This window comes from Heterocephalus glaber, unplaced genomic scaffold (assembly GCF_053883595.1).
Source record: "Heterocephalus glaber isolate CG9 unplaced genomic scaffold, H.glaber_assembly_v1.0 deba00000937, whole genome shotgun sequence".
In the NCBI taxonomy this organism is placed as follows: domain Eukaryota; kingdom Metazoa; phylum Chordata; class Mammalia; order Rodentia; family Bathyergidae; genus Heterocephalus; species Heterocephalus glaber.
The window spans coordinates 3,790,249-3,815,156 of NW_028258173.1; the positions used below are offsets into that span (position 1 = coordinate 3,790,249).

At 52.0% G+C, this 24,908-nt stretch overlaps 1 long non-coding RNA gene across 2 annotated transcripts; it reads left to right on the forward strand.

The window, feature by feature from the left end:
* Window positions 1-315: 315 nt before the first annotated feature.
* Window positions 316-8,554, forward strand: LOC110345109 (uncharacterized). 2 transcript variants are annotated; one of them, XR_015450207.1, is made up of 6 exons: window positions 316-1,304; window positions 1,409-1,530; window positions 5,753-5,902; window positions 6,275-7,669; window positions 7,884-8,088; window positions 8,214-8,554. It is a non-coding gene; the product is annotated as an uncharacterized LOC110345109 (long non-coding RNA). The 2 variants fall into 2 exon arrangements; XR_002388215.2 differs by having other exon boundaries at window positions 6,275-8,088.
* Window positions 8,555-24,908: the final 16,354 nt, after the last annotated feature.

A 24,908-nucleotide genomic window follows, 5' to 3' on the forward strand; every position in this document is an offset into this window, starting at 1 on the left:
TCTTCTCTTTTTCTTTCTTTGGCTTAAGCAACGAGATCTTATTGTGTCACAGTTCTGGGGGTCAGAAGTGGGAAAGCCAGGTGTGGGCAGGGCCACCTCCTTCCCAGGCCCCTCACCTGCCTGTAGGGCTTGCTGTCCATCGTTGGCTGGCGGAAGTCACCAGATCTCTGCCCTCACATTCACATGGTGTTCTCCCTGTCCCCTTTCTGCAAAGGCACCAGTCATGTTGGATCAGGGCCCGGTGAACTCCAATGTGACCTCATCTAAAGGAAGTACACGAGAAATGATCCTGTTTCCAAATCTGGCCACATCTACGTGGGTGTTAGGACTTCAGCTTATGCATGTGGGGTGCAGGGACACGAGGAAACTCAGAAGAGGAAGGGAGGACCCTTTTTCACTTTTCTCTTCTGCCTGGGGTAATTTGTCCACATTTTCTGCCGCTTCCTTGGCCAGGTCTGTAGTCTGTTTGATTATAAAGTCTCTGTTTCCTGCAGTGTCATAGTTCCCAAATTTGGGGTGCACAATAGTTCCTGGGGGCCCAGGAGCAGGAGAAAATCTGTACTTCAGAAAACCTCGGGGGCTCTGGAGCAGGCGGCAGGGAGTCCCACTCGGCAACCCCTGTTCTGGAATTCCCAACTATTGGCATAAAATTCCCAACTATGGGATTTACAGATCTCAAAACTTTGGTCTCCTATCTGTGATTATATCTAGATTCTCATTCCTAATGTGTATTTACACTTTCTCTTCTCTCTTGACTCATCTTGCAGACTTCCACTTGTCTTGTTGATCTTTTCAAATGGCCGCTTTTGTGTTTTATTTTCAGATCTGGGATGCGTTTTCCTCAGGGTCTGAGGGTCCATTTGCATTTTTTGCCTCTTCCTTAACCCTGCTCTTTGTTCTGGGAAGCATCGCTGTCATCTCTCTAGAGCCGGAACTTTGCTCCTGTGTTGCTCATCTCCCCCTTGAGGGGGGTGTGACTCGACCCTGATCAATCAGCTCTGCACAAATGTTCACATGCTATTTTTATAATCGCTCAGACATTCCTTTGACAGCGTCTCTTTCCTACTTGGCAACACGGACACTAAATTTAACTTGATTGGTAAACAGTTCTGGCAGGCATTTCCCTCTAGTGCGGTCTGTTTCTGGCTTCTATCTCTCTCAGGTAAACATCAGAGCCTGTTCCGGCATTGGACCTCTGGGCTCAGCCATCTGAGCCCCCTCCAAGCCCAGGGGGCTGCCTGCGGAAGGAGAATCCATTGTCTGCCCCTTCCTGTCCCAGGTGCCCACACCTTTGGGCTGCTGAGGTACAGGTGGTGGGGTGCCACCCAGGGGCGTCCCTATCTGTGATGGGATGCAGGGTGGGGCTGGAGGCTTTGCATCTGATTGGCTGCCACTTCTCCGATGACAGATACATCTGTGGTGGCATTTGGCTGTGGCACATGAGAGGGTCTTTGTGCCCCAACCCCGCCAGGCTCCACCACGTTTTGGGCAGAGGCAAAGAAACCTGAGGAATTGCTGTCTACCCATTCGGTAGGTGGGGGCCCCTCTGTCTTGGCCACTGGCTCAGCCAGGCCCCCCCGAGCCTGCCCAACCTACTGGGCTCCACTCCCCACCAGACTTCCCCGAGGTCTGTCACAGCTTCCTGAGGCCGGGCCTCTTCTGGCTTTGCAAGGGCGATCTGGTAGCTGATGTGAGGCTGGGGATTTGTGATGAGATAAAATGACAGCACTCCTGGTTTTGCAGGTCTTATTTGCTTTGCTTTGGGATGCTGTTACCAGGCTGTTCTGGAAGCCAGGCAAGTGCAGAGCTCCTGTCTGCTCATGGCAGAAAGGGCAGAAAGATGGAAATGGGGTGCAGAGAGGAGCCGAGGTGGGCAGAGTGGGCTGCAGCTGCTTCCCTGCGTTAAACAGAGGCAGCACCATGGCCATGAGACTTGAGCGCTCAAAGCAGAGGGGGAGAGAGTTTGCTTTACTCTTCTGGCTTCTTCCCTTCCCTTTTCTGGCCCACACTGAGGAATTCCTTCTGGTCTACTTGCCCGGGCTTGGCTCCCAATATGTGAAATGGAAACTAACGGGGACAGGCCAAACCTCATTCTCTCTCAGAAACTCCAGACCTCAGGAAGGCTGGCTTGGCCCAGACGCCCTGCCCGGCAGGAGCATGGCACCCTCTTCGTCCATCTGCACCTTCTCTCCGTGCCCTTGTCTGTCCTCCATGCAGGCAGACAGGGACACGGGATGGCTGGCCCCCTTCTGTCCTGCTCCATGGGTTTGGCCTATAGTCTCGGGACCTGCTCAAGGGTCACTCCGTCCCTCAGTTGTTCTGTGCCATGGAGGCAGAAGTCAAGGGCAGTGGGCTCCGGCTGGTTGGGTGGGGAGACGTCTTAAGGCAGGGGTTCCCAGCCTGGCTGGACATGGGACTCACCAGAGGGGCTTTTAAAACCCCAATTCCTGAGCCCCCACTGCAGCTGAGAATGTGTGTGTGGGGCCCAACGTCGGCATGGTGAGGAGCGTGGGTGAGTCTCACGGGCATTGTGGAGGGCAGGTGGCTCCCTAGTAGCTGGGTGTCCCATCGTTAATAAGGCACCTGTCGTGTGTCACCTGCAGCCCCCGAGCAGGTGACAGACTGTGGAGGAGGGACTGGACAGGGACCAGCAGGCTGAGCCCTGCCAGCCCCAGGGGCCCCACGGTGACCGTTGAAGGCACAGCCCGGTGCCAGGAGACAGACAGGCACTGGCAAGGAGCAGGTGGCCCAGCGCGCTCCTCACTGTAAGTCTCTTCTGGGCCTCGCAAAGCCACGAGAGCAGGTGTTTGGTCTCTGCAGCCTTCTGCCCAGACTCAAAGGCAGCTGTTGCCACCCTCCACTCAGCCCTGGTCCAGCCGAAGCCTGGCAGCAGTGGTGCCATCTCACCAGGAGTACCAGACCTGCCCGGGACTTCCACAGTTGACACTGCCCTCTGGGATCTGTGCTGCTCCTGGGACATCCGTGATGCAGCTGGGGAGGGCAGTGTGCTGTGCTGACAAGTCATTGCCTTGGCCACTGCAATATTTGGTGCCTGGAGCTGCTCCTTAGAACTGAAAGACAGCAGCGTCCTGTGCTCCAGGTCTTCCTCAATTGTGCTTTATAATGGGCGGTAGAAGAAAATATAAATAACCCAAACCAGAGCTTAGCGACAGGCCCGAGGGCTGTGTGGCAGCAGCTGTGTTGGCTTGCTGTTTCTGGTGCTGCTCCAGCTGGCATGCCGTCCTGGCTCCGCTCTGTGGGGATGTTCTTTGCCGGTGCTCTGGTCTTTCCAGCGCTCTTGAGATGTGGATGCCTTGACTGCCTGATGCCAGCTGCACAGGGCTGAGTGGCTTGTCCCTCACCAGCTCTTCAGAGCAGACAGGGACCCAGACACGAAAGAGAGGCAAAGGAGCCCCTAATGTGGTCCAGACCCACTCAGCTCAGCCCATTCCCGGCCCGCTGAGGTCCTCAAGGTGGCCCAGAGAATGGACGGCGTTTCCGGTCCTTGACATCACTGTCAGTTCAGAACACGGTGCTGTCCCTTGTGCCCTTCCACCACACGAGGCTGCAGAGACAGCAGTGCCCTGGGCAGCGGCAGGCAGCCAGCATCTCCAGCTCGCACGTCCAGCCTCCAGAGTTGAAGGCAGTAAATTTCTGTTCTTTCCAAGTCACCCATACCAAGACATGCGGTGATAGCAGCCCACAGAGGTTCTACCCTGGTGCCCTCTTTCCCCGTATGTGCTCTCTGATCAACGCCTGTGGGTCCCGTTGGCAGAATCCAGGGACTCTATCCTCTATACTTGCAGGGCTCCTCCTCGAGGACACCCACACCCTCCGTTAATCAACACGCTCTGGGTCCACAAGGCGGCACCCCCCATTCTCCTATGTGCTGGTGGACGTTGACTTCCGCTCGCACTGCTCTGTCTCTTCCGGGTACATGGGTGAGGCCACCCTGGTCTCTGCCCATCCCAATGGACGCGGGGCCTTCGTGTCATAGGAATCCCTCCGCCCGCTGCTCATGGCACCTGCCCTCTCCACTCTGAACCCTGAACCCTTCAGGGGCCCTGGGGACCCAGTTCTGTGGCTGTTTGTCCATCCTACTCTCAACTCCAGACCCGAGCCAGACGGCTGCTTCAGTCATCTCCCTGGCATGCTACAGGAGTGTCCTGGGGTCCTTCCTGGGGAGTCCCCCAAGCTCCATCATGAAGCTGCCCTAGCATCACCACAGCCCTGAGCTGTCTGTGTCACCGGGGCACTTTCCCTCCCTCCCTCAGTCCCTGGAGGGCAATGCGCTGGAAAGCTCGGAGGAGCAATTCATGTAGTGTACTTCTTCAGGCCCCTCCACTGCAGGCCTAGGGCAGCGTGGACAGGTCAGAGACTCTCCTGACTCAGCCTCTGCCCTGGCCCAGGCCCTGCCCACATGTGTCTCCTCTGGGTCTTGGGGACCTCCAGATACCTGTGCAGTTTCTTCCTATGGTGGATGGTTGGTGTTCTCAAGACCAGCCGTGTGGCAGGTGACCCCCTGGAAGGACTTGAGGGCCTCAAGGTATAGCATCCCTCCTGGCACAGCCTGCTCCTGTGAGGACCAGCAGGGGAAAGGCACAGAGGAGTCCACGCATGGGCTTCTCATTCCCTTTGTCCTTGGGCAGCACACAGCCCCCTCCTCTGTCCAGCAGCCAGACATCTAGTAACATACACGAAATGAGGCTGAGAACATCGGCTCCCAGTCCTGTCACACAGAAGTTGCTGCCCGGCCACCCATGGGTGCTCGTGGTCACAAGACTCCTCCACGTGGTGGCTCACCTGGTGACAAATCCTCCAGACCAGGTTGTTTTATTTATCCCTTGATTAAAGACCTCCCTGGAATCTTGTCATTGCTCCTTCAAAAGTGCTATCAGAGAAAGAAATCAGGATCTGGGTGTGGTGGTGCATTCGTGTAGTTCTAGCACTTTGGGAGGCTGAGGTGCGGGGGGGCACAAGTTGAAGATGTAGCTCAGTGCAGAGGCCCCAGGTCCGTGAGCCAAATGGAGTCCTGACTGCCACGAGGACCAGACATCCCACACCCACGCCTTCTCTAACACAGAGGGAGACGGTGCTGGATAGAGAGACTTCCAACCAGAGCCCAGGTCGGTCTGAGGTGTGGGCTTCGATCACCACTACGACCACCATAAGCACGCAAACTGCTCTGTGCCTTGTGCAGCCCAAATCCAGCACAGCAGTGTAGCTGTCTCTGGGGCTATCGATAAGAGACCTCACACGCTTCTGTGTAGTTGTACACTGACCTAGGGCATGTTGTATGGTAATTTATTTCCTCCATTAAATAATTTTTATGGGCTGCTGTGTAGCTCAGTGGTAGAACACTTGCCTAACACACACAAGGCTCTGGGTTCCATCCCCAGTGCTGCAAACAAACAAACAAACAAAAATTTGTTTTCATAGCATTGTCATTGGGATTGTGTTTCCCCATTCATAACAGGCTTTATAGAGGGTAATGTAGCAGAAGGCCGTTGAGTTTTGGACAGCCATCTATGTTTCCTTTGCCAGTCAGATGGCTTTCCTAGGTGATCATGAGGTGCAAATATCATCTCCTTTTCCCTAACATTTCGGCTTCACGCGTGGCTGATCAGTCGGAGACGTGGGCGACAGGCACTCTTGGGGAGAAGACGATGACACCCTAAAGCCAGAGCCATGGCAGAGACCTGGGCTCAGGGGCTCCTGCGTCACTTCCTCTGTATTCTGTTGCTCCAAGCAGGTCGCAAGGCTGGGGACATTCAAGGGCTGAGGACGCAGTTTCTGTCTCCTGTCGGAAGGAGCAACAGAGCCTTGCATCTGAACTGTGGCTGTGAGCTTCCTGTTTCCTGTCCTTGCCTGAAATCTGCACAACTTCTCTACCTCAGACATGGTAAACTGTAAAGTCCTGGTATGCAAATTCCTGACTGCTATCGGGGCCTGTCCTTTCCTCCCCAGTCCTGTTTACCCCTTGCCCACCATAACACCCAAAGCTTCTGTCCAAGGCTGGCTCTCTCAGTACCCCCAAAACACTGCCCCCACTCTCGGCTCTGGGTTTTGGTGCATGTTGTTGCTCTTCCACCACAAACCCTTAGTGCTTTCTTTCTCCACCTGCACACAGTCCACCCCGTCTTCCAAAGGAAGCCCTCCAGCTGGCCTCACTCCCCTCCTCTGGCTCTCTCCCCTCTCCTATTTATGTTAGCTTTTAACCTGATTCTTGTTTGCCACAAAACTAAGCTATGTTTCTCATGTTTGTTTCTTGTAGAGACTCTCTGAAAGTCCCCTGGGAGCCAAGGATGATAGATTCACTTGCCCAGTGCTGGGCAGATGTGCACAACATAATTCATGGGTAGAGCTGGAACAAAGGGGTCAGAATTGCTCCGAGCATGGCCTTGCATCTGAACCTGGCTCTGCCACACAGCGGTTGGAGCACCTTGCTCAGTGCGTCCATCAGGATATGTAAGGTTCTGCTCCAGGAAGAGACAAAACCAAAACCAAATTGCAGTTATTTGTCAACAAAGACTTTAGCTCCATCACACTGTGTGCCTCCACAGATTTTTTTTTTTAATTGATGAATACTATCTGAGCACCCTCTGGCAGGCACTGTGTCAAATTATGCAACTTTTTTTTTTTTTGGTACTGGGGATCGAACTTGGAACCTTGTGCTCACGAGGCAGGAAGTGGAACCACTGAGCTAAATCCCCGGCCTGCAACTTTACTTTTAATGGGAGTGTCTTACTTACTTTTCTCCTTGCTGAGACAAACTACCAGACACTCAAAGGAGGAAAAGTTTATTTGGCTTAGAGTCTGTAGAGGTTTCAGTTTATAGTTGGCTGACTCCAAGGAGGGTAGCATGGCAGAGGGACATCACGGAGGAGAAACAATTCATGGTGGGCAGAAGGTAGCAAAGCAAGCAAAAGACCTTAGCAGTTTTTTCTGCACCTTTTCTAACTAGGCTACTAGGATTAAGGTGAGGCCAAACCAATCAGTGCACTGAATTAGTAATCACCCACCTTAATCTTAGCATTGCACCATGAGTCAATCACACACTCTAAGTCAGCCACCTCTGAAAGAGCCACATGTAGGAGGCTTTGAAGGCATGTCTGGACAAAGCCATAACAGGGGAAGACAGTAAATATGCATAATAAATAAATTAAGCAACATGGTAGAAAGTGACACATTCCATGCAAATTGAAGCAGAGAAGGAGATTAAGGTTGGTGAGTTGGCTTTTTCGCTCCTCGGGTGAGGATATCACAGTTTTAAATATGGTCATCAGGGATGAGGACTACTGATGACCCTGCTACTGTAGGCTGGGGATGGGCAGCCTTATTATTTTACACTTTTTTTCTTTTTGGTTTTGGGGATGGGTCTAAAGGATGCTGTACCTTGAGCATCATCTCCACCCTCCCCTTTTTAATATTGAGACAGGATCTCACTAAATTGTCCATGTGGGATTTGAACACATGATCCCCCTGCCTCAGCCTCCCAAAGGGCTGGAATAACAAGCATGCACCACCATGTCTGACTAAGACATTTTCATTTTAACAGGACTTTATTTTCAGCAAACAAAGAAACAAACAAAGAGACACACAGGATGAGACTGAACAGATGGCAGTGGAACTGATGCCCCTCTCTGCCCCAGAGGACAGTGGGCTAGGGGTGGGTGCTTGCCAATTGCCTGATTTTGCCTCTTTCCAACTCCCAGCCAGGAGAAAGCGGATGTGGCCCCTACTCAATCACATGGGTGCCCCCAGCTTCCCAGGTGGGCTTACCTGCAGCTGCCCATTTTCCCTACGAGGCCTTCCACATCCCCATCTTTGCATCCCTCTCGACATGAGTGACAGTGCTGACTCCCTGCCCTTCTTTTCTACAGGGGGACAGAGGCGCCCTGAGACGGGACCCAGACTCATCTCCTGGTTCTTAGAATCTGTGTGTCCCCCTCTTCAGTTGAGAGAAAACAGGCATTTTTGTCTCCCGCCTTTGGCCTCAGATTGTGATGGAAAGGCCAGCAGGGGTGCTCTGAAAAGTCCAGCTTCCTCTCCTGGCCGGAGGAGCCTGACTGCACCGGCCATGTTAAGGTAGGATAGAAATATAAAGATAGGTACAAAGGAGACAGGGAGAATCTTAATTTAAAAATAGTACTTTTAAGAAAAACTGCAGCTTCTGGACACAAAAGTTAACGCAGTTCCTTTTCCCTTCCAAGAAACCTGAGGAATTCCTAAGGGTCTTAAAGACACAGTGAGGCTGCAAATTGGTCTCTGGAGCCCTGCCTTTCCCCTGTGAAGCTGCTCTTCCTCCCACCGACCTTGGTGAACAGTGTATCTCAGGTTCCAGCACCGGGAAATGGTTTGTGTTCTGGCCCACCCCACCAGATGGGCACCCTGACAGGAACACACATCCTAGATGACCCAAGACCATGGGAAAACCCTCAACTCCAGACCACACTGCCTCTCTCTGGAGGGCTCGCCCTCTATTCTATTCCCACTATTCTGAGTTATACTTTTAAATTCTGCCGAATAAACCTCGTTATGCTTCCTGTCTCTGCTTTGGGGACCTCTTCAGGCTATCTCTGTGGGTGTCCTCTCTCAGTGGCTCAAACTGGGGCTTCCCTGGTTGGGAAATGGTCTCTGAGGATCCCAGGGTGTGGGAGCTCTGAGGGAAGCAGCCCTGTTCCCCCCACCCATGCCAGCTCTGATTGACAAGAGGGACCCTGGGTGCTTCTGAGGCAGGTGGCACAGTGGGTAGGAGCCCAGACACAGCGCCGAGTTGCCAGGTGTAGTGAATTCTTAGAACTGTGTTGCCTTGGCATCTGCTTTGACTGTAGTTGAATTCTTTTGTGGCCAGAGTGGAGCTCAGTCACCCATGTGACCCGATTTCTAGTCCCCACCTCCTTCCAGCTCCTCAAGGTGGTCAGTCTGTGTCTCCTGATGGCCACGTCTGTGAGGGACAGCTAGACAAACCTGCTTGATGCACCCCACAGACCCCATACCTTGCAGGACACACAGACGAACAGTCACAGTGCTGTCGGGTAGTTCCTTTAAAAATGGCTCGCCAAACAAAAGTATTCCAGGTCCTTTTCGTCTTGAACAAAGAATGGGATGAGACCAGCCAAAAACAGTGTCAAAGGTTTATTTCAGCGGTGAGGGGTGAAGGGGTAAGGGAAAAACAAAAGAAAGGATAAAAGTAAAAATAAAAGTTCAGGAGACACAGGGAAGGCTACCATGAAGAATCACAATAGCGGGATCCTCATGTCATCTTGTCTCTTTATGTTGTCTACATCTGATGAGAACCTGTGAGAAGTTTTACATACAGCATCCTGGGAATTATTTGACACTGTCCTGGGATCTTGTAATTGGCAGGTCCTGCCTTATTTTTCCAGCCAGCTCTGCCACGCCCACCTCCTATGTCCACAGTGTTAGTCCACCCAGCTCATGCCTGATTGGTGCCCTAAACCCACCAATCAGAGCTCCTATGGGAATCCCCCCTGGAGAACATCCTGAACCCATAGAGAGTTCTGGTCCACAGGTCCCTCTCTCCTCTCCCTGCCCCCTTCCACTGGTGGAGCTTCTGCTATCTCTAGACTTCCTGGGGGCCCTCCAGGGTCCCTTCCTCTCTCAGCTTTGGTGAGCTGCCTCATGCTGAAGCAGGACTTAAAGAAAGACAACTTCCCGGCCTTGGGCAATCCCCTCCCCCACTTTGGGTCGCCCCCTCGCCCTTGTAGCTGTAACTCCTTGTTCTGGTACAAGGTGATAAAATTGACAACCATGTCCTATAAACAAAGTTTATTGTCAGGTAAAAGGGCCGAAGACCAAGACCAGACCAGGCCACAACAAGCCTTTATTAGGGGAACAGATCTGCCAGGCTGTCTCTGAACAAAGGAGAGACAAAAGCAATATGGCCGGGGCAGGGAGAGCCTTTTATAGAGCCTGGGGTGGGGTTTGTAGGGGCTGAGGCAGGGTTGAGTGAGGTAGTGACTAGGGAATGGAGGAGCCGGTGACGTCACTAGGTGGTAGGAGGGGAGCGAGTATTAGGTTACTCTCTAGGCGGGAACAGGGGCATGCTGGGAAGAAGGGTTTGTTCTTTGGTGGGAGCAACCATCTTGGTGTGACGTCACACAGGGGAGGGGGCAAGGCACAAGAGGAAGAGGGCAGCTCCTACATAATAGCTGCTGAGGTGGTGGGAGACCTGTCATTTATGACACCCTGTTCTCACATGATTCATAAGACAGTCTTCTTTCAAGGATAAGTTACAAGACTGTCTGCCTTTGTCCTGTTCTGGGAAGCTCACTTGCTACATCATTAGAAAGACAATCCTGCTTTGAGCAAATGGATGAAAGCTGGAACTTTTCTTTGTCCAACACTCTTCCTTTGGACAAGAGCCTGTTGAGCTGGAGTTGACCTAAAACCCGAAATAAAATCCTCTTGGTTCCCACTGGTCTCTCCTGTCTCTTGAAATCCAGCAACACTGTGTCTCCCCTGACCACAACCAGCCCACCTCTCCTCCCTCTGGGCTGTCCTTGGAAGTGGCCACTTGGCTTTTGGACACTGTCCAGAGAAAGCCCTCAAGGCCAAACCAGAGGAACGTGCACGTTCAGGTCTTCGGTACCCCCTGTCCTCCAGCTGCAGGCCCTGGGCAGGCCACTCTCAAAAGCCGTGTGGGTCCTCAGCTTTGAGTGGGGTTGAAAGTACCTCTCACTGCAGGTAGCACCAAGGATGCAAGGCTCCTGGTGTGTGTGGTGGGAGCTGGGGACACCCCTTGACTCTCAGCTGTGCCCACTTTGCAATTGCTGGTGGAATGATAAACTCATGGCCACCTAGATGTGTCTGTGCCCTCAAAGGTGAGACCTCCTTTCTCCAGCCTCTGCATGCCTTCCTTCATTCTATCCTTTGCTTCCTGGTTGAGCAGTGTCTGCTGGGTTAGCACCAAAGAGCTCATTAGTGTTGCTGAGGAATTGGTAATTGAGCAGGCCAGGGAGGTGCATGCCTGTAATTCCCAGCACTCTGAGAGCCCCAGGCAGGAGGATCTCAAGTTCAGGTCCACCCCAGGAAACTTAACAACTTAGTAAGACGCTGTCTCAAAATTTTAGAAAATAATAAGAAAGCTGGGGGGAAGGCCCTGCATTATTCAATCCCCTAGTACTGGAAAAGAAAAAAAAGAGAATTGCTAACTGCAACAAAACCAGTGTCTGTGTGCGGTGTTAAGTTTATGTGACTCACGGGGCCTGTGCCAAGGCCTCCTTCCCTGAGAGCCAAGGCAGGTGTGATTTTTAGTCAATCTTTTCCGTTACTTTTTGTTCTCTCCCTCCTCCTACCTCCTTGCACCCAGTAATGCTGAGAGGCTCCCAGGTCCCAAGGTCTACCCACCCTAAAGTCTTCCCTGTGTGTATCACCCACTTTTTTGCATGGCCAGTGTCTGCTACAGAATAGGAACCTCTCCAGGACACAGCTCTGAAGCCTTGTGCTGTGACAGACAGCTGGTCTCGGGACAGGAAGGACCGTGGCTCCCCTGCAAACAGGCCCGAGGGCCAGGCTCCAGGAGGAGGCTCAAGGCCCCAGGTGGAGGTGGGGGCTGCATCTCTGTCATCTCCCAAGTGGCTGCGGGTGAGATTTCCTTTCTGACTCTCTCCATGTGGAACCAAACAGACCCCCAGGGATCTGCCCAGCCATGCAGCCATAGGAAGCCATTTAGCTCAGAAAAGCCTGGAGCTGGGAGCTGGGAGCAGCAACAGCCCCCCCCCCCCGCCCCGGCTCCTCTTTGGTTGCCTTCCAGTGGTGGCCCGTGCTGTCCTGCATAAAGTCAGGACTGTCCCCAGGCTGGGCTCCCGCTCTATTGGCCTCCCTCTACTTCTGTGATCTGCCTTCTGTGACCTGAAACTCTAAAGTTCACAAGTGTGCACCCAGCACCCCTAACGCCACTGCCCCCATCTATTCTTGCATTTACGGAAACCCAGAGGTCCCTCTGCACCACCTTTTGGGGTCAGAAAGTCCCCACTGCTGCCACTCACTGTGTTAAGCAATGTTTTTGGGGGGCATCCTTTCTTATCTGCCTTAAAGGCCAGGATGGGGTGGAAGCCATTTTTCCTTGAGTGAAAACTTGGGGTGGAGGGAGCGTCAGAATTACTGATTTTAGGGTTGGTTTGGTTTTTTTCGCCCTGATTCAGTAGGGCCCAGGATGGATGGTGCCATTGCTAATTCCATCTTTACGTCCAAGTTGCATATTTTGTTGTCATGAATTCTTCACATTAACTTTGATTTTCTTCAAGTATTACATTAAAGGATGAGAGTTAATCTTGCTCAGTGAGTTTTGGGGAGCCCTTAAATCCCCTTGGAGGTGAAGCCCCTCCCACTTCCCAGCTCCAAGTGCTCCTCAAGGTCTAGTGTTCCGGGGTTAGTGAGGCAGCCCCACACATTTTAAGTGGATTTCTGCTTATCATTTTGTTAATTAACAATTAATTTGTTGTACAAATATTTTGCATTCCAAAAACTGTGCTGGGATTCAAGATCTAGCAACACCCACATGGGGTATGTCCCGGAGAAGCTGGCATGGCTCCTCCACCAGGCCCGAGGCCTACAGTCCCCAGCACCCTGTCCCCAGTGGGACATCATCCCTTTGTCCGGGAAGCAGCTGTGCCTATGGAATCTCTGTGAGCAGCTCAGGCATGGGGCAGGGAGCCAAGCCACACACTGCTGGCCCCTTGGGGACATGCTTTGATGTCACCCAAGGGGGAAAGCATTGCCTCTAGACCTTCTTCCATCAAGGGAATGACAGGGTTCCTGGCCCCTCTCCACCCTCGCCAGGCGATTTCTGCCTTTGTAAACACACTTAGCGTTTTAGAAACAAGTTACTACAGTCCCCAGCCCAGGACCTCACACACAGCACCCACCCTAGCCAGCGAGTGTGTGGAGGAGACAGTGATGGAGAGAGATCACTGAGGAGCCTGTCTTTAACACCCTGCACGTCCTCTGCCCTGCAAATCCAGGGAATCCTTCTGATGATAAAGGTCTGAGTCCACAAAAATCCAGAAAAGGTGGGTCCCTGGGCAACTTCAGCACTGAGGCAGGTCACAGCAGCAATGTCTCCCTGACCTATCAGGTGTGATTAAAAAAATGCAGTGAATGTTTAAATTTAAAACATTTTTACTACAATAAAAGACACATTGTCATTAATCCCCTCAAAGTATTCCTCCTGACTTTAAACACACTGATCCCATCATTCTTGCCACCACCTGCAGCAGTTCTGGAAGCCCTCTGTTGTGCGTGTCTCTTCATGGCTGCCTCAGTGTCCTGATTCAAAATGTTTCCAGCAATTCCTGTCGAGTAGAAATATGATGATGTGTCCTCGTCCACCTAATTCACCCGAGCCAGCACTGTGTGTGACTACTGGCTCTTCCTTAAAGTCAAATTGGCCATAAAAGGTAGATGCTTTGAATCAATTCAGGACATTGAGGCAGCCAAGACCCTTCAACTAAAGATATTCCCGAAAGAGGGCTTCCAGGCCTGCTTCCGCAGGTGGCAAGAACAATGGGATAAGTGTGTTCGAAGTGAGGAGTATTTTGAGGGGGATTAACAGGAATGTGCCTTTTACTCTAGTAGATATTTTAAAAATTTAAACATTTCCCTGCAGGCTCCCTCGTTAGCCAGCTGAGTCATCTGGGTCAGGTTCTGTAGCCGTGTGTGGTACTTTCTCATGTTTTGGGTATTAAAAGATCCAAAGGTCTAAATCATAACTTTAGCCTCTCTCTCATCCACGGGAAGCTTCTCCTCATGCTCCTGCCCTTCCAGTCTCTCTGTTTCACCTCAGCCCGACCCCTTCCCTCTCAGCTCTTGACCTCCATACCAGGAGGGAGGCACGTAACAGCCTTTGAAGGGGTGGATCTAATCCGCCCATGGTTCGCGCCCCATCTGTTTCTAGCCCTCTCCTCTCTTCTGCTTTCTTTCCAGTTGTGTATTTTTTAGGGTCTCATTTTATCTCCCTGAATGTTTTTTTTGGTACTGGGGATTGAACTCGGGTCCTTGTGCTTGCAGGGCAGGCGATGGAACCACTGAGCTAAATCCCCAGCCCCTCCCTGAATGTTTTAGTAGCTACACCACTTTTCTTAGCGGTTTATTCTAAAATTTACACTGTTATTATGTTAATAACTGCCACAGGTGGAAAATTACTGTACAAAGTGCATATGCCTGTTACAAGGCTTGCCATTCTTTAGAAAATACTCCAGTATTGTTGGTGTGGCATCAGGTATGTGCTAACCTGTCCAGTATGTCAGGTATGTCATGTGTTAGGCACTTGCTCTCCCATGTGCAGGGTCCAGGGGTCAGTAGGAACTTTCTGGAAAGGCCCACTCTCCCCAGGTGGTGATGGTCAGTCCTGCTTCCCTCCATCTCAGCCTGCAACCAGCACTGTGCCTAAAAGGTACCGGGCACAATCATTTCTTTTGGATTATTTAAATTAGACACAGGCCGATGACCACAATGGGCACATGGGCTCGTCAAATCTCAAGAAAACCCCACGCACATGCCCTGGGATGACTAGACTTTAAAAAGGCTAACCCCACTGACTGCCAGTGAGGATGAATGAGAGAAACAGCACTTTGGAAACAGCTCACCAGTTTCTCAAAAAGTGAAATGGACACTGACTCTATGATCCAGTAATTCCAATCCTAGGGATTTATCCAAGAGAAATGAAAAAATGTCCACAAGATCTGTATGCAAATGTTGATAGAAGCAAAAAAAAAAAAGTTAGTAGAAGCTTTATTCACAATAGTCAAAGTGGCTGGGAATGTAGCTCAGTGCTGAGCACTTGCCTGGCATAGGCAAGGTCCTGGCTTCCAGCCCCAGCCCCAGGCCCAGTGAAAGAAAGAAAGAAAGAAAGAAAGAAAGAAAGAAAGAAAGAAAGAAAGAAAGAAAGAAAGAGGAGGGAGGGAAGGAAGGGAAGGAAGGAAGAAAGGAAGAGAAAGAGGGAGAAAGAGAAAGGGAAAAAAGCTAAAAGTTAAAATGGCCCCAATATCCAATAATATCCAATATCTTGACAATTAGATATGCAAATGATGATACATATACAGTGCTACTCAGAAATAAAAAGGGATGAACTACTGATGGACACAAAAACACGGATGAACCTCAACGGTGTTAACTAAGTGAAAGAAGCCAGATACAAGAGGCCACACACTGTATGTTCCCATTTATCTGATATTCTGGAAAAGGTAACTTGTAGGGACAGGAAGCAGATCATGGCTGCAGGGGATGTGGGTAATGAGAGGGGAGAGAGAATCTGGGGTGGTAGCAATACCCCAACCTCAACTGAGGACCGTCACATCACACACAGGGCGCACAGTGACTGTCCGTTTGTCAGACTCATCAGGCTGTGTGGATGCTCCTTCATGCAAGCTAGACCTCAAAAAACCTAAATTTTAAAAAATGTCTAAAAGCAACTTGGACTTTCAAATCAGGAGATGTTTGATCACTCTTAAAAGCACATTTAATGACAAAGTCTCTTGTCCTACTAACAAATTAGACTTAAAAATATTAAATCTGGTTTATTTCATCTTGTCATCCTATTTTTTATTTATTTATTTTTGGGGGGTACTGGGGATCAAACTCGGGACCTGCACTTGTGAGGCAGAGGGCGGAACCACTGAGCTAAATCCCCCGCCCATTTTGTCATCCTTTTGAATTTTCTCTCTGTATGTTTCATAAAGTACATATGAGTACTGCAGGACATAAAAACAGTTCACACACAAATACCCACACGTGTCGGTGCACCAGCTCAGGCCTTGCTCATTGAGAAGGAGGGTCTGCCAGCAAAGGGAGGGGCGAGAAGGCTCCCTGGGGTGCCCCCAGCCCACCCTGGTCTTCCACTCACCAGAGACAGGATGCAGAAACACTGAACAGGGACTGGAGGACTCAGCTTTCCAGAGCTTTGTGGTTTGTGCCTCGGGAGAAAGCGGACCAGCTGGCTGAGGCAGCTTCCCCATGGGGAGGAGGTGGGATACCTTTCCTGCTATCCAAAAGTCCTGACAACAAGCAAAATGGGAGGTTTATAACCTCTAGGATTTGTGGGGTGCAACCAGTCATTCTGTAAAGCACCCAGCGAGCCCCTGGGTAACAGGCAGGTGTCTTGTTGAGGGCTGTGGAGGAGGCAAGGAATCCTGAGCAAGATGGGGCCCCGGGTTGGGGTTCTCCTGATGTTTCCTGTGCCCTGACTGCTCCCCCAGCTGGGCGTGGGGCCAGGCTCCACACAGGCCCCTGGTAAAGAGTGCCTCAGGAAGGGAGGGTGAGGTGGAGGGTGAGGGGTGGCTGGGAGGAAAGGCGGAGGGCTGAGAAGGGGCGCCCGTGACAAATTTGCAGTTTGGTGGAACAGAGCTGGGAAGGAGGAAGGACAAATTTGGGTAGGGCTCATTGCAAATAAAGTATTTCTGAGAAGGCAAAGGGAGGAATAGTTTAGAAACAGGAATTCACCTCTCTCCATCATTGCTTGACTAAAGTGGACCCAAAAATTTGGCCTTCTGCCTACTTTTATAATAAAGTTTTATTGAAACACAGCCGTGACCATGGATTATCTACAGTTGCTTTAGATCATGATGGCCAAATTGAATGGTTTCCATGGAGACCATCTAGGTGCAAAATCTAAAATACTCACTCTGGGCCTTTGCCTTTATGACTCCTGAGGTAAAGCTGTGGGCCTGAGGGAAGCATTGGGATGATGTCACAGTAAGAACCAGCAAGAGCCTGTGTTCAGGGCTTCTGCAGCTCCAGAAGCTCAGAGGATTCAGTTTACAAAAGCCAGGGGCAGGCAGTTCTCAGGAAGCCATTTGTTTGAGAGTAGATGTGACCAGAAGGCCTGCGAGTCACACAGACACAGCCAGCTCTGTCCCCACAGTGCCCAGACCATGTCTTTGGAAATGGGGGAAGTGGGAGTTGCAGGGAGTGTGGCCCTGGGGACCAGTGACCCACAGCCTGGGCAAAGGCTTGGGGTGGTGGCAAGAAGGACTTGGGCCATGTGGCCTGGTCAACAGAAGGACCCTCCTGTGGGTTAAAGGAAGGGGAGTGGAGTCTCCCTCAGGGCCCACAGTCGGGGGTGGGGGGCAGAGCTCACCACCCATGAGTCTTGGTGGGTGGTGGCCTGCCTGCCCCTCCCGCTCTCCCCCACCCCAAAAGACCCCGGGTCCAGTCAGAGAAGGGAGCCAGGGCTGGGGGTAGCTGCTGTTTGTCTCTCCATCTCTCTATATGAAAGTGTCCTTTTTAATTGAAACTTGACATTACCATTTGCTCTTTAAATAGAGTTCTGCTTTTAGTTGTTTTCAAAGACAGAGTAAGCAGAAGGGGGCGTTCCCTTTCTCATCCTTCCTGCCTAGGGCCCTTACTGGGGCAGGATGAGGACAAGGTTGATGTCCAACATCCAGAAGGGTCAGAGGTCTTGAGAGGCTGGGATGCTTTGGTTGGGGCATTCTTCTGTTTCAGGGGGTTCAGAATCAGGCCTGGGTGGGTGATGCAGACGCTAGACTCCACAGAGTGGGTCTCTCATCCCAGAGGCGATGGCCTGAGTTGGGGTGCAGCCCGGGACCCTAAGAGAGTGGGTGCAGGTGGGGCAGCCAAGGACTGTGCCCAGAGCCCAAGCACCAGCGAGACACCAGGGTCCTGGGGAGACGGACGCCATCAGAGGCTCTGGTGGGAGGAGTCAGTGCCTGGGTGACCTTGGCTGTCTCACTGCACCTCTTCCTGCCTCGGAGAACGGATGCTGAGAGAGTTCCCGGCAGGGTTACTGCGGAGGCTCACGACCTCACGACCCGGCTGCCTGGCGTCAGCTCTGAACACGTCAGCGTCTTACCACGAGTAGGGGTGCGATTCACCGGTCCGACTGGCGGTCAGCAACTTCTGCAGCAATGTCTGCTGGGAGCAGGGCTCTGGCTGCATGGATTCTGCTCATTGATTCGGGAGATCTGACCTCTGAGCAATGCGGAGTCTTTGGACACGGGCACACCGGGCATTCTATTGGGATCTGGCGAGTGGGCCCCAGGCACGCTGCCGGAAATCCTACGGTGCCCGCCCGGGATAGCCCTGTGACAACATCGGAAGTGTCCAGACTGAGGGGCCGGCACAGGGGTTTGCAAATTCTATTGCAGTATTTATGGCCATGATTGCCTTATTTTTTAAAGTGTAAGTGTACATAGAATTTTTAAAAGTTCATATTCCCAGTGTTTATTTTTAGCACGCAGAAATAGAAATTGCATAATGGTTGTATTTCTTGTACATTTTGTATGTTGGTCTTGTATCTGGAACAGCTGCTAAATTGGCTAATAGTTTTTGTAGCTTTTTGGCAGACTCCTAAACATTCTCTAGGTACATAATCAGGTCATTTGCAAGCAGAGGCAGTTTGCTTTCTTTCTTTCCAATATGAATACCTGCTTTTTAAAAACCAGCATTATTGAGATTCAACTTGCATATTGTATAAATAACCCAATTAGAGTACACAATCCAGTGATTTTTAGCATATTCACAGAGCCAGGCACCCATCTCCACACCATGTTTAAAACATCTTCATACCTCTCAAAGAAACGCTGGTATCACCAAGTCCTTCCTCCCACTTCCCGCACCTCCCTAGCTCAGCGTCACTGCTGATCTTTACAGCTGCCTCTGACTGGATATTTCAGAATAGCTGGAATCACACCGGATGTGGTGTTTTGTGATGACTTCCCACCATGTTTTCCGCTCATCTGTGCTGCATGGTGTATCAGCTTCCTCCTCGGGTTGAGCAATATCCACTGGCACACAGAGCTCATTTTCTTTCCCCGTTCATCCACTGGTGGCCATGGGTTCCCCTCACTTCCGGTGATTGCACACAATGCTGCTGTGCACATTTGCGTATGACTCCACCTGACGGCAGGATTGTGGGATAGTAGCACTGTGGTTATCATTTTGAGGAGTGGATAACCACTTTCCGTCCCACCAGGGGTGTGTGACAGTTCGCACTTCTTCACACCCTCATCAATGCTCCTGTTATTGGTCTCTCAATGACAGCCACTGGATGCCGGTGAGTTCTTGTTCTTGTCTGAGTTGCTGATAGCATCTCTGGCACCATGTCATATAGAAGTGTTGACACTGGCCTTGGTGGTTCCTTGTTCAAGGAGAAAGTCTCCTTTCAAAACAAATCACACTCTGAGCCACATGCAGAGTTGCCCCAGCTGGGTCAGGAGCCAGCGCCCTCTGTGATGTATGGGAGAAGTGAGGTCCCTCCAGCTCTCACTACCCAGCACTCTCCGCTTCAATGAGGGAACTGAGATGTAATTCCCGTGACATGAAATGCCCCAAGGGGGCCCTTTTAAAGTGTACCTACCAGGAGCATCTGTACACACACGATGCGCTCTATCAACCCTGTCTAGTGCCACCACCTTCATCCCCACAATGCAAACCCACCCACCGGTCCTCTCCACGCCCTCCCCCAGGCCTGGCAGCCACAGATCCGATTTCTGACTCTGGTTTTACCTGTTTCGTGTAAATGGAATCATACGCTATATACCCATGGCTTTTAAAATGCATTGTTTTAAAAGACGTCTTTCATGTAGCCAGGTGTGGTGATGCACACCTGTAATCCCAGAACTCAGAAAGCTGACGCAGGAGGATCGCTGTGAGTTCGAGGTCAGCCTCAACTACATAGCTAAACCTTGTCTAAAAAGAAAAGATGTCTTTCATATCGTAAATAATTAGTTTTCCCAGTTTTATTCAAAGACGCATGTAACTGTAGCTAGAATCTTGCTATTGTCCTTACAGCCTGGGAAGAAGTATGTACCACCTTCTTGTGGCTTTTTAAACTCTCAGGAATGACTCCAGTACCTCCTGCCCTCTCTCTACCTTCCTCAAAGACTGGGGAGCAGGATCCCCAAGGTCTAGCTGTGCTTATAAATGTCCTGGGATCAGCCAAGCTTTCCAGTGGGGCCTGAGACTCGGTTCCCAGGAGGCTCCCAGGTGAGCTGGTCCCAGGAGCTCAGACTGTAGGAGGCTCTGCGGTCTGAGGACCTTCATTCAATAAGACTTTGAGTGACCCCTTGAGGGAAAAACCACATCATTTGGGATGTTGAAAACTCAGGTCCCAAACCTGACTCCTCCAGTTACCAGTCGGGAGGTGTTGGGAAAGCCCCTAGCCCTCTCTGAGCACCAGAAGGAATTTGTCTGCTTCCCCACCAGTCCACAGAAAGCAGCCAGCCTGGACTCCCCTCCTGCAGGTCACACACAGCTCCTACTTGGCCCACAGCTGGCAGCAACTTCTGGGTGACCAAACAGTCCTGGTTTGCCTGGGACTTCTCAGGTTACAACTGAAAATCCCAAGTCCTGAGACCACCTCAGCCCTGGGCAGATGGGACTGGTGGCTGCCCTGAATTAGTCTCCTCTAGCTTTAGCCAAGAAAGACCCTGAAGACAATGCAGACCCCAAGTTCCTTAGGAAAGATGCCTCTGGGGAAGAGGAAGGAGGCCAGCCACATGGGAGTGCTGCTTAGTGATGAATTCCTGACTGGATTGGGCCACCCTGGTGGCCACAAGTTTGGGAGTCAGTGGTGCCCTTGGTCCCTACCAGTTTCCTGTCTGCTGTGGATAATTTCTCCTTCCAGGGAGCCTGGGGCTGTGCAGACACCAGCCCAGCCACAGAGGAATGCATGCCCCTGGGGTAGAATTAGACAGACAGGCCTGGGTCAAAGCATAGGCAGGAAATTTCATTTCCAAGCCTTATTCCCATTTGTCTTCCCTGACTCATTATATTCAAGACACGTTGAATTTCGTAAACAAAGCGGGAGCAGCTCCTGGCCACTCTCTCCCTTCCATTCAAGGTCAGAATAAGCTCTGAAACAGGGCTGGAGGTCAACACCCCGGCAGGGGCGGGAGGCTACGGCCATGGGGGAATGAGGAAGGGTCAGAGTCCAGCCGTTCCTTGTCATCATTTTGATCCGATTTCATCCCTTATCACGTGATTGTCACTTTGGAGACAACTCTTTCTAGTGTGAGCGATTATAGTCTAAGTCATGGAAGGGGAGATGATTCTGTGACACAGTTTAGGTCTTTCAAAAATATTTCAGAGGAAAGGTGTCTTTGTCCTTTTATAAAAGAAGTATTTGATCTTTCTAGGTCTCTGGCAGGAGCTAGCTGAGCTGTAATGTGAGAAGCCTGAGGAGAGACACTGCCACCTTAAACCCAACTGTCCCGGGAGGTAGAGTGTGCTGGATCGAGAAAGCAGCAGGGCCAGGCCACACGGGCTCCTCTGGGGGATGCAGACCTCCTGGGTTCTGCCCCAGTGGGGAGGCTGTCACCATGAACCAGCCCAAACTGCAGGAGCGTGGGTGACAGTTGCTCTGCATTCTGAGTCCCCAGACGCCATCTGCCTGTGCCCTGGTGCACACCATTTGTCTCTGAGTCAAGCTGCTCAAATTTCTAATTCATTTTATTAGGATTTTCCACCAATGGGCCAAGGGCAGCCAAAGTCACCTCCCGAGGGCTCCTGACTGGGACCAGGGATGCCTACCCCGCCTGTGTTCGGACCCACACGGGAGCTTTGAAAACCTTCACATGTGGCCCTGACCTTCTGGCCCCAGGAGTTCTGGATGCTCCTCAGGTGACCCCACCCAATGGAGAGGAGCCCCAGCTTTGAGCCACCCCTGTACCCAGGCAATAGGAAGCCTGCTGAGGGAGGTGGGAGTGGTGGGCAGGTTTCCCCCAAGGTGGCAGCGAAAAGGAAACCCCAGAAAGGAAACCCAGGAGGGCTTTGCTGACTGAGCACCACGACTACTTCAAGTGAATTTATTTAAAACAGAGATCAAAATTTCACCCTAAATCAGCAGCTCTCAAACTTGAGCCTGCATTGGATGTTAAAGTACAGATGGCTCAGCCCCATCCCTGGAGTCTGCTGCCCCAGGTCGGGACTGAGCCGACATGCACTGCATGCCACGCTTAAACTGAGGCTGAGCATAGCTCAGTGATGCCTGGGTTAAATCCCAGGGCCCCTGCAATGAGGATAATAAAGGCTGAGGTGCAGCTTAGTGGTAGAGCACTTGTCTACCATGTACAAGGCCCAGTTTCCATCCCCAGCACTGAAAACATCAAAGCAAATAAAAATTATAGGAGATTTACCTTCTACTTAATAAAAATACAGATTGCAGGCACCACAGCAAACCAAGCATGAATTGCCTGTGTGGCTGAGTGCAGGGAAGCCTCAGCCTGGGTCATCACCCAGGGGTCGTGCACTGGCCTCAGTGAGTGTCAGCTCAATGAGTGTCACCCACAGCTGGTTCTTGGGGACACAGGGAACCGGCAGCAGGGACCAGGCATCTCCTGCCACAGGCCCCAGGGTGAAGGGAGCCTACCAACCTCGAGGATGCAGGTGCCAGGCCCCTGAGAGCAGACCATGCCCGGGCAAGGGACACCCTCTCCTGGAGCTCTTCATGACAACACTGCTGTTCCCCCAAACTCAGAGCCCCCATTAGGCTGAAGCCAGACAAAGGCTCTCCTTGACCCAGCATTGGACAGACTCCCAAGCCCCCCTCCAGGCCATTGGTCTCATTCTGTGGCCCTTTGACCTATGGATATGGTCTCAGAAGGGGTTCTGCTATTCACCCCAGCCCTTGCCCTCCCCTTTCCTGCTTTAGAGAGAGCCCTGATAGATTAGCTCAACAAGAGCCCTGGCCCTTGAAAGTCCCCACTTAGTCATTGTCCCTCCAAAGCCCCTGCTCTGCCACTGTCCTTCGCCACCAACCTGGCTGTATTCGGAATGGAGCTCAGCTCTTCCCTTCTTGTAGCAGTGCTGAGCCCAGCCGTTTCTCTGTGGCAGGGAGGCTGTGTCCTCATTGCCACCTGCACCTGGTGTCACATATAGCCCTTCACCCAGGATAGCACAGCCACAATCCTCCCACTGACACCTGTTTCCTACCTGAACAACTTGGATTCCTCGTGTGTCCACAGTCTGTAGGGCCACACTAGGGTCTGCAGGCAGAGACCCCAGGTGAGGAAAGGTCACCAGGCCTTCGCAGTGCCTACCCTTGCCCTGACCTTGCAGGCAGAGGCTTCTCTCTGGCCATTCTGACTGCTGGGCCAGCCTGGCTGCTCAGGGCTCACCCTCCCTTTCAGCCCAACACCAGGGGCAAGGACATGACTAAGCAGAAAGACAAAGGTCTCAGCGTGGGACCATGGGGCCAGGCCAACACAACCGGAGGGACGGTGGGGGGTGGCCTGATGAGACCCAGATGGCCTGGCCCCCCTCTGGCTGCAAGCGTGCCCACCAGGGGACGTTACCCTGCAATCTTAGTTAATGATAGGGAATGGCCTTGATGGATGTGACTTCTGAGTCCAGGGATGGAAAGCAAAGGAGCCCTTTCCATTTGTTCCCGCCCCCAGCACATGTGGTGACTGTCAAAAGCACAGAAGTGAGCGAGTGGCTCCTCCACGGGTGCCCGGAGGGAGGACTGGAGTCACCCATCTCCCTGTCCCCCTCTGGGGCTTGCCAGGAAGTGGTGTGGTGCACATGCACTGCTCTGGACTCCTCCCCAGGGCCTAGAAGTCTGCTGTGATGTGGACAGTGCAGCCCTACAAGCAAGCTATGGTACACACAGAAAAAGTGTCCTCCATCCACAGCAGTGGCCTGGGACAGGTTGGGGTGACATCCTCTATGCCCGACAGAGCCCCCAAAACAAGGATGGAGGCCCGGGGTGTTTCTCCTGAGCCCTCCTGAGTCCTCTGTGTCACCTTCAGACACCTAGTCTTTGGTGTCTTGGGCTCTTGAAGGTGGATGCCCTAGGGAGAGAAGCACAGTGTGGCTGGAAGGTGAGGCACTGAGCTCAGTGTAGCACATTTGTGCTTCTGTTTGGGGAAATACTGGGTGAGGCGAAGCGTGAGAGACCTTTGCAGCAGGACTTCTCACAGCTTTTGTCCTCAAGTGACATTTACTGAAGGCCGCTGTGGCCCAGGCACAGAGCCGGGTTCTGGATGACCACGCTTATCACAAGGGTGGCCCCAGGAATGAGGGCAGCAGGCGACTCATGTCCTGTTGTGTGACTGAACAACTCCAGCTGTGACAGGAGCTGTGCACAGGGCACAGGTGCCAGAGGAGCCTAGCAGGGACCATGAGGGAGCCCATGGGTGAGCGGCACTTCAGCCACATCTTATGGGCAAGTGGGACTGGATGGCTGTGTGTGCAGGTATGTACACACCTGTGTGTGTGTACGTGTGTACAGGATTCTAGGCTGGCTCAGAAGGTCTTGCAGTGCAGGAGCTGAAAGGAGGCTGGTGTGGTCAGAGCACACATCACAGCTGGGACAGGGCAGAGTAGTGGGAGTCGGGGACCAAATCCCACAGGTCCGTGGAGGGGATTTGGGTTTTATCCTACGAGCATCAGGAAATTGTTAGAGGGTTTGAACTGGGATGTTGTCATGATAGATGGCTTTTTAATGATGTTGATAATGGGATACTGGGAGAAAAGAGCAGGCATGGAGGAATGAATGAGAGTATCCACCAGACCTCACAGGCGAGAGCAGCTTGAGCCAGGATCGGCGGGCATGGAGCAAGGAGGGCAGAGGTCAGAGACAAAGTGACAGTCAGGAGTCTGGCCGGGCGCCTGAGCAGCAGGAGGGCCAAGCAGGGAGCCAGGAAGCCCAGAAGGAAGACAGGTGTGTGGGGATGGGAGGGTGAGGAGGGGGCACAGGTCAGTGTTATGCACATCAGCTTTGAGGGGTCCCTGAGGCTGTCTAGTAGCAGCTTTTAACTCTGCGGATGGATCTTGGCCATGTGGCAGAAACTGGTCACCATTCCATGGGAGCCCCTGCATCAATCAACACTCCACGTCCACGTGGTCACATGGATGCCAGCTAGAAACTGCCTTTCCCAGCCTCCTGTGCAGCTAGCTGTGGCACATGACCAGGCTGGACCAAG